The sequence below is a fragment of the Silurus aristotelis genome (assembly GCF_946808225.1).
Source record: "Silurus aristotelis genome assembly, chromosome: 25".
Taxonomy (NCBI): Eukaryota; Metazoa; Chordata; class Actinopteri; order Siluriformes; family Siluridae; genus Silurus; species Silurus aristotelis.
Window position 1 is genome coordinate 1,467,530 of NC_139598.1, and position 9,939 is coordinate 1,477,468.

At 40.1% G+C, this 9,939-nt stretch overlaps 1 protein-coding gene across 3 annotated transcripts in view; it reads right to left on the minus strand.

Annotated features, from left to right (window-relative positions):
* Positions 1 to 8,847, minus strand: part of ctnnd2a (catenin (cadherin-associated protein), delta 2a) — a 217,204-nt gene extending 208,357 nt beyond the window's left edge. For 2 of the 3 annotated variants that reach the window (XM_083529370.1, XM_083529369.1), the window contains exon 1: positions 8,559 to 8,836. The gene's annotated coding sequence lies outside the window, so the exon portion shown is untranslated. Of the gene's footprint in view, positions 1 to 8,558 lie in introns of all 3 variants that reach the window. The other variant, XM_083529368.1, reaches the window with a different exon arrangement.
* Between the last annotated feature and the right edge of the window lie 1,092 nt (positions 8,848 to 9,939).

The window sequence follows — 9,939 nt, forward strand, 5'->3', positions numbered from 1 at the left end:
CTGAAACAATTACGATATAAGAGAATGTGTATTTCATAAGCAAAGATGATCATCTCAGAGTATCATACAAATAAATAGTTAAAAAATCATATATTGTGATTTCTGGATTTTTTTTTTTTTAGATGTCTCTCACAGTGGACATGCACCTACGATGACAATTTCAGACCCCTCCATGATTTCTAAGTGGGAGAACTTGCAAAATAGCAGAGTGTTCAAATACTTATTTTCCTCACTGTATATAAAAAAAACTCTTCCAATTCTTTGAAAGAGTTCAGTAAACACAGTCTGCGAGAAAACCTTTCCTAGAAATCAGAATTTCAGCTCGGGTCACGGCCATATCCTTCCGATGTCCGTGTAAGTTTCCTCTTGGTTCTCTGCTTTCCTCCAACCTTCCACAATCATGCTGGCAGAATAAAAGTATGTATGTTGTTCTTCCATGTTCTCCTTACTTCCTGATCACTTCAGGAGTGGAAGAATCTGGTGTTCTGTAATGTGATCAAGATCACATCATCTAGAGATCTTTGATGGGATTGTGAACTGGCCAAAATATGGAAAAGGCTTTTTTTATTTTTTTTTACTTATATCCTTTAGATAAAACTGCATTCTTTTTTGCACCAGTTTTGTCCTCATCCCCGTCACCACGACGACGGCCACCCTCGACTCCCGGTGGAGCTCAGCAAGGAGCCCTGTAATCACAGATGGATCGATGTCATGGTAACGGCACTGCTAATGGTTGCCACAGTTTCGAGCTGCAGGGAGCCGGTGCTGTGATGCTCGAGCGGTGACCGTCACTGTGCTCCATGAAGCCTCCTCTGAAAAACTCAGCTGAGCTTCACCTGATCCGGGGTCAAACCTTCACGCTGCTCCAGCGCTCGTTATTTACTCTGAACGAATTTCAGATTTTTTCTCTGTGGATCTGTTTTGTTGGTTTTACTTCTTTAAGCGAGTGTGGAAAAAAAACCATCACTTTTCTCAGGTCTATGAAAATCCTCTCATGTTTTATGACATGAACATATTCTGAAAAAGTCAATATTCAGGACTGGGCAAAGAAAAGATAATAAATTCCACAAATCTCATTTTCTTGGTCGTTTGGTTTTAATATATGCTTCTTTAACACAGAATGAATCTCAAAAAGCTTCTTATTACCTCTACATGCTCACTACTGAGGTTGTAACCACCCTACATAAGGTTTCGGCTGGTGGTCTGCAAAAGTTTATGGACACTTCAGCATGAGATTAAATTTTTTATTTAAGAATGCTTGTTATGTCGTCACATATCCCAGTGATGTATAATGCTGGGGTCAGCCATGTTTCAATGCCCCTGAAGCACAAAGATTTAAGGGCCTTGCTCAAGGTTCCCAAAAGTGGCAGCTTGGCCATACCAGGGCTTGAACGGCCAACCTTCTGATCACTGACCTAGAGCCTTAACCACGGAGTTACCACCTCTGGTTTTCGCATATCTTTTTAAAGGGCAGCGTCAGAAATGATACAGCACCTCCAGAGCAGATAGGGTAAAGTGCCTTGCTCAAGGGCCCAACAGTGGCAGCTTGACAGTGCTGGGACTTGAACCTACAACCTTCCAATCAGTAACGCAGAGCTTTATCCATTGAACCACCATTGCTTATATGTCATTTGCTGTTATAATAAGCTTTATTCTTCTGGGGAGATGTTCTTCTGGAGATTCATTTAGCCACAAGGGTGTTAGTAAAGTCAGGTACTGATTACATTGATCTGAAAGGTGTTCAATAGGGTTGGAGCTGGCTTTGTGCACAAGTGCATTGTCATGCTGAAACAGTTTCAGGTTTTCTAGTTTAAATTTAATGCTACCACACACAAAGTCTTTGTGCTAACAGTTTGGAAAAGAACCGCATGTGGCAGGAAAAGTCGCAATACTTTTGTCCATTTATGTCAGCATACTGTTAATTGCACTCTGAAGCATTGCATTGCCAAAGCAGGATGTGCTAATTCGACGATGTTCACCATGTTGCATGTCTCTTCCCTGAAGTCTTTTTCCCATGCAGACAGAAATAACCCAATCAGTGACCCCATGGGAGGAGGTGCTAAAAATAGACTCCTAAACATAGACAGGCTCGATACACATCTTTGTAATGTACCCGTATTTTCCTGAGGACACAGAATATCACAAGGTTTAGTTGCGTGCTGTAAAACTCAGCGGCACAGGTCGAGTTATCTGACGCTTTATCTAATGAAAACAAATAAGAGAGAGCCGTCAAGTGAAAGGCAAAAACAGAAGGAAAAGAGAAAAAAAAACACGTCCAGTATGATTTATTGTGCATCTGTAATCAGTACATTTCCTGCATCGCTGCTCGTACAGCACACTGCTTATTCTTTAATTCTCATCTTTGTATCTCCTCATCGCACGCCACGAGTAAACACGGACAGACAGACGTGACTCAGCAGACGAGGATCAGACGCTTGGGTTCTGCCTTTTAACAGGCTGAAAATGGGATTTAAAAAAAAATAAATCATTTAAATGGGAACGAAAATACACGGCAATTCCAAAGCGACTAAAGGTATTAAACTGTAACGGTAGATGTTTTTTGGGATGTGCATTTGGTGTGCATCCGTAACGAACCAACCAGACACAAAACGCTGCGAGTCTGCTGAGAAAAAATACACCGAAGAACCGTGAGAGGAACCAGACGCAAGAAAGATCCGGGTCTGAAAATCATCTCCACTAAATGACTCTGCTTTCTCAGAAATCTCATCATTAGTTACATGGAGAGGATCTGATCTGGCATGTGATATCTGGAAGGCCCCAGAGTTCATTCAAGAACATACTTAATTAAACTGTGAGTTAAAAGTGAGTTCTTGAATGTAGAAAAGGGCAGACAGAGCTTCGTTTCTGTCTTGGGAAAAGAATGACAACATTCTCTCTGATTGGTAGATAGTTAATCTACAGTAACATCTACGTTACATTTAATATTAATCTGGATAAATTTGCAATTGCATCTTTTTCTCTAGGTCTTTGTTTTTCCCTCCACCCCAAGGTGGAATTTCTGGGCCAAAAAAAAATTTTTTAATATTTTTTCCAAAATGCTTATTCCAAAAATCTTTCCTACAACCCCAATATCAAAAAAGCTGGAACGCTGTGTAAAATGTTAATAAAAACAGAATGCAATGAATTGCAAATTTCAGATTTTATTCAACATAGAACAAAAAAACATCAAATGTTTAAACTGAGGAAATTTACGATTTTAGGAAAAAAAAAATGGTAATTTCGAAAAAAAAGTAATTTCAAACTTGATGGCTTGATGACTTGATGGATGGAAGACTTGACTTGATGGAAGAACACGTCTCAAAAAAGTTGGGACTGGGCAACGTTAGTCTGGAAAAAGAAATTGTTATTAAAATGTGATAGGTGAAGAAACATTCTTAGGTCAGTAAGATGATTGGGTATAAACAGTGTATCTTAGAGAGTCTCTAAAAAAAACCAAATTGAAATTTTTATTTAGTTTTGAGAACCATGGACGCCAGGTCCTCCGGACTAAAGAGGAGAGGGACTATCTTGCTTGTTATCAGCACCCAGTTTAAAAAGCTGCATCTCTGGTGGTATGGAAGTGCAATAGTGCCTGTAGAATGGGCAGCTTGTACATTTGGTAGGGCTCCATCAATTCTGACGCTGAATACAGGTTTTACAGAAACATATGCTTCCATCCAGAAAATGTCTACACAGCGGTAAACATGGCCATGTCCCAAAGTTTTTGAGACGTGTTGCAGCCATCAAATTCAAAATGTCCTTGTACAGTATGTATTTCAGTTTAAAAATTCAATATGATTTTTTTGTTGTTGTTTTATTGTGAATAGAACATCGGGTTATGAGAGGTGCTAATAATTTATTGTGTTTTTACCCACATTTAACACAGTTATTAGGAAATTGTAAAGAATATGGAAGTGCTCATGTAAAGAGTAGATTGAATTGTTGTAATTGTTAGTAGCTAAAGGAGATAAAACTATAAATCAGACTGAAGTAGACAACAGTGAGCTAAAAAGAAAAAAAACTACAGGATACTTGTTGGATTAATCTAGAGCAATGGAAGCGATGACATGACGGCTCTTAAACATAAAAATAAAAATCAGATGCCGGTTGTGGGTCTGTATACAGTATCTGTCCACACAATCCTGAGTGTGCAAACTGAAGCATAAGCATCTGCATGTTGGCAAAGCAGGTTGGAAAGTCATAGAAAAATGAAATGTTGTCATAGTGATGTGCTATGAATATGATTTCCATTTCAAAGGGACTTTACACTAATAGCACCATGCCAACTCCCTGAAGCAAAACTTGGTAAACACCGGAGCAGTACTGGAGTCATAATTATGCTCTGAGAAAAAAAGAAAAAACACAGAGAGAGAAAGTTTCCTGTCTGAAAGTCAGGCGTATTACAGAACCAATTAGATGCGAAGTAGATTATATAGCGTACGCTCTCGATACAGTGTATAAGCCCCAATTACGACCGCTAATATAGCGGATTTACTCTTTGACTTCTCCAGTAACTGAATTAGATCGGGTTTGTCTCTCATCAAAGTTAATGAGATCGCAAAAGATGGTGCTAACGATCAAAAAAGATGGTTAGCGACGCTTAGGCGTGTTTGTCCCGGCCTTGAGGTCGGTTCTAACCTGCTCCTGTCGTTCGTCATGTCGAGATTGGCGCGTAAATTTCCCGAGCATGCATTCGGTGTCAAATTAACTGTCAAAAAAATGGAGGCCGGGAAGAAAAGATATTACCAGTGGTTAGAAACGTGACATGACCTAAGATGAGATTAATCATGTGTAACAAAGAGGGGAGGGGCAGATGAGGACTGGTTTTAGAACAGCAGCTCTTTCATTTTATTCTTTATTTCTCCAATTTGATAGTCGGCTAATTGAGTCAGCTAATAAAATGCGAACGAAAACATATCTTCGTGAAAACGCAGGTGAACAAGACGCAAGAGCATCACTCATACTGTTTTTCATTTTAGTGTAGTTTGTTAAACACGAACGTTCTCCTGCCACTGCTTTACGCTGAGCGCAGACGAATGTACATGTAAACCAGGAGCTTGTTTGCATAAAGCATGCTCATTTGCATAAACCTCAGACCATTTGCATACAATATGAAATGCTTGTTTGGTTGGGTTTTTTTTTTCTTTTTCTTAACTTTACAAAATTTGCTCGACCTAAAATATGCTCCTGTGCAAAAGTTTGTACAAAAAAAAAGACACAAATCTGTAAGGTTTCTTAGTAAAGGCACACATTGATACTGTTGTATATAATTTACACTTTGTTGTATATGTTAAAATAAATAGCCTAGGATAAGATCCTTAGTTATATTATAACCATGTGCAACATGTGTCATTTTGAAGCTCATCAGCATTACAGATTCTAACAACCGACAATAAAAATTACATTTCAGTGCGAATGAGTTATCTTGTCATCTAGCACCATTGTGTACTCATGATGACCTGGCCACAAGTCGATTACTCTCCATCACAAACAGTCCTTGAGGAACATTCATAAAGTCCATCTGTTAAATTAGCACTGCTTCACAAACAAACAAACAAAAACAAAAAAATCGCCTGTTCTGTTCTCTGCTATTAATCTTCGAACACATGGCATTATTCTAGCATGCTGCCTTGCAAAAAAAAAAAAAAAGGAACGGGAGAGAGAAAGAAAAGAAAGAAAGAAAGAAAGAAAGAAAGAAAGAAAGAAAGAAAGAAAGAAAGAAAGAAAGAAAGAAAGAAAGGAAGCAACAAAACAACGACAGTCTCAGAATGAACACGGGTGTGATGGCATGGAAGACAATCGAGAGAAATGCCTTCTGGCAGCTCGCTCTGCCGTACCAGAAGCTCCAGTTACAATTACCCAAAACACAATCTGACTGAATCATCTGATGGAAAACACACCAGAGAAAAGCACCGTCCTGTGAGACACTGTGATTGAGGAAAGATGACATTAAGTCTATTTTTTCAGTTAAAAATTATACCAAAGAAAAATTTGTACGTATTAGTTTGCTGCTGTTAGTACGTAAAAAAGGGGCGTGGTCACACTACGCTTTTCATTCTATAAACATTCATTAGACTGACGCTGTTAGTATGTTAAAAAGGGGCGTGGTCATGCTACGGGTTTTTTTTCGTTCTATTCACATTCATTAGACTGGTGCTGATAGTACGTTGAAAAAGGGTGTGGTCACGCTACACTTGTCGTTTAATTGATGCTGAAGCGAAAAATGGTGACGAAGACACGGAGCTGAGAAATTCTTCATTCAAGTTCAAGTTTGGTGACCTCTAAGGCCAGATAATTCGTCTCACTTGATCCCAGAAAAGACCTTCAGAAAATACAAGATGGAGAAAGCACTGATGATGACGTATTGTCCTGTTTTACACAATCAGAATATAAACTCAGCATCTGAAAAGCAGCTGCCTGATTTGCCGTGTCTACAGGATCAGATGCTACATTTTACCATCAGGTTACCACCGTTTCAGCAGCAGGTGTCCGAAAAAGTCCTTAATTCGAAGTCTGAAATTCAGTTCAGAAACATAAAAAAAAAAAAAAAAAAAAAAAAAAAAACTGACTCCAAGTTCGAGTATTACCTAAAAAACATGAGCTTGTTTTCTCTGGCTCAAAAGCAGATCTTGATATAATAATATCATCCGATGTAAAGATGGATGATATAAAACATGGTGAAGTTCTTGTTTTCTCCTGGAAGTATTGGATTTCCAGGAGCAGCACATCCTGCAGTTTGGTATTCCTCCTATACTACTGCAATTTGGCCAACAATTACAATATTTATTAATGAAATTTATGATGCTCTATAAGAAAGGTTACTCCTTATTTACATTATAGCAGCTGTAAACATCCTTTCCATCACCAGAAAAGTGCTGACATTTGCATAAATCAACCTCTTAGAGGAAACTCCACCCTATCAGCAATCACGTGTGTGTTCATCGTAAGTGAACATATACATTTGTCATGAGGTTATGTGTTCGTCCACCACATAGGTCCCCATGCATGAGCTGTCGCTATGGATACGATTACTTATTAGAACCAGCGCAATGGTATGAAACATGTCATCACACAGTCTGTTATAAACCTCGTTCGAGATATTATTAGGATCACGTCCTACGGAGTCATATTCGTAAAAAAGGCCGCTGAAACCTGGAATGATCCCCGGGTGACCTTTAGACCTGCATAGTCATTCACCGCAGCCGCCGAACTCCCACTCGAGCATGACTCATTAAACATTTAAGTGTTTGCCTCGGTTTCAGCTCCAACACCAACAACTCATTAAGCTCATTTATCTCAAAGAGCTGCAGGATGAACGTTCACGTGTTCAGTCTGATAACCATGTGTGAAACAGACAGAGCTTTGAAATATCGATGCACCAAAAAGGATAAGCACTCGTGAGTCCCAGGGGAGACACTCCTGTGAGTCAACAACGTCCAGGAGATGCTTCCATGGCAGCAAACATGACCTGACACTGTAGTAATGTCAGCAAATTTTCACTGCTGACATACTGAACTTGAACTACTACTGTAACAAAGCGCTGAAGAGTTCAGCAGCATTTGCTGAATCCATGCTCAATCATGGAGTTTCCGGTGCCGGTGATCATGCTCACATCATGGGTGTAGTACCATTACATGTATCTCCTTTTACTTGTAATATGTACCTGCATGCACCTATATGGCATGTGACAGATGCAACTTATCATTCAAACATCTGAGCAGTTATGGGGTTAAAGGACTTGCTCCGATGCTTAAACCACTATGCATTTAAACCACTATGTATACAGGAAAGGTGCCTGTAGTATAATTTTCTCAGCTTGTACAAAGACCCAGTTATGTAGTAAATATATTATTAATGATATATATTATAGTCAATAGTGTGGTACACCTCATTATTGGTACCACCACAGGGACAAGGACGAGTACCTTTAATTATGCAAGTCTGTATTGCTCAGCTCTTTGAAATGAAACCTGGAATCTTCAAAAAATTCAGAAAGCAAAAAATTGCAGCAGCTCGCTTATCTAAATGATGGTACTTTTGGTACCTATGCATCACCTGGGTGGTCCAATCCTTAAATGCAGGTTTATAAACTTTTTGATGCACGTTACATCAAAAGGACATCTAATGTACCTTTAAAGCTGGACTCCAAAAACCTGGACTTAAAATGACCATTATTAAATGTATCAAAAACCTTGAGCTGGTTTAAATAAAAAACAGATCTATCACGTGCGTGCGTGCGTGTGTGTGTGTGTGTGTGTGTGTGTGTGTGTGTGTGTGTGTGTGTGAGTGAGTGAGAGCGAGAGAGAGAGCGTGTGCGCTCATTTTGATCCAAAACTCTCTAAGCGCATCGATCCAGCATCGTTCCATTGTTTCAAAAACACATTTTTCTCTTGCCAGAAATCCCAGACCGGAACATGCATCATGCAGTGAGTCTAGAAAGCCCTGTAGCTTATCAGGCTACCGACTTCCGCCCATCCATACTTTCTAGAGCATCAGATCATGATGCGAGCTGGAAGAAGAGGCGGAGAGAAGAAGCGGGATGGATGCTGCGCACTCACCAGACGAGGAGTAGAGAAAACGGCGCACTCCTCTCCGGTCCTCTCCTCCGCGCAGCTCTATCCCTTCTTCCTCTTCTCCTCCTCCGCTCTAAGTCCTGGATTCACCAAAAGAATGATGCTGTTCTCATTGGGGTTGATGGAGATGGATCAGTTGGCCGGATAAGAGCGGAGAGAGCGCAGCGTGGATCACCGAGACGGAGGCAGAGCGAAGCGGCGGAGGCTTTTCCCCCCCGTATCACACACACAAACGTCTCTCTCTCTCTCTCTCTCTCTCTCTCTCTCTCTCTCTCTCTCTCTCTCTCTCTTCTTTCTCACTCACTCACTCACTCACTTACACACACACGCGCGCACACACACGCGCACACATCCACAATTTGCAAGATCTTTGAGCGCCACCTGCTGTTGCTTGGAAAATGGATTTGCGCACTTGCTCTGGTGACGTGGGCGCAATTTAATGCCAGATTCCCTTCATCAACCTTGAGATTCTCCAAACCTAGATACGAGTTTTGTCATCTGTCATACACATGCTTTATAAGTCACTCCTAAAATGTGCCTTCACTTGGGGTTATATTCCATGTCACATCAGGTCACACCACATAGTTGTTTTGTTGTGTTGTGTGTGTGTGTGTGTGTGTATGTGTGTGTGTGTGTGTGTGTGTGTGTGTGTGTCACTTCATACTGTACCATGTGTCTATATATCCTTATAAAAATTTGGGGGGCCCATCAAGCCATCTTTATTAACGAGCGTTAATACGTACACGGTGGTTTGATGATCAGGTTAAACATTTGGCGCATTTCCGCTGAATCCTGGCACCTTCTCTGAGTCGCACCATCTGCTCCCGAGTCCAGGAAATGCCCAGAAAGTGTTAAGAAATGATTTTGGATGGAATTAAAACTGAAATTCCTGTGTGGTTAGAATTAAGGGTTGTCTTGTTAGTGTGCTGGTGAAGTGGGAAAGTTTCTGCTTGGGAGCTCTAATTAATAATCACAATATTTATACAAACCAGATTTCCCAGAATCCTGGTCATGCAATGGAACACCTGATGTAAAAATTCTGTAAAATACCAAAGTCTTATTATGCTAATATTTAATATTCCGGACAAAAACATGGGGACTGAATGTTTCCCTGGGTTTTTACGGAAGTCCTAAAAGGCCATGCATTAGAATAAATTTTCTCTTTCTTGTGATCACGACTTAATTTCCCACGTGATCTTCACATTGCAAACATTGTTTTGTTCAAGAGGAAGCAGCAGCATCACAGCATCATGGATTATAACCATAAACATTTGTTTATAACCATTTATTTATTATCAATGATGCTGCCTTTGGAACATGATCTTATGCCAAATACACAGAAAAATCAAGATCGTGATCACGAGGA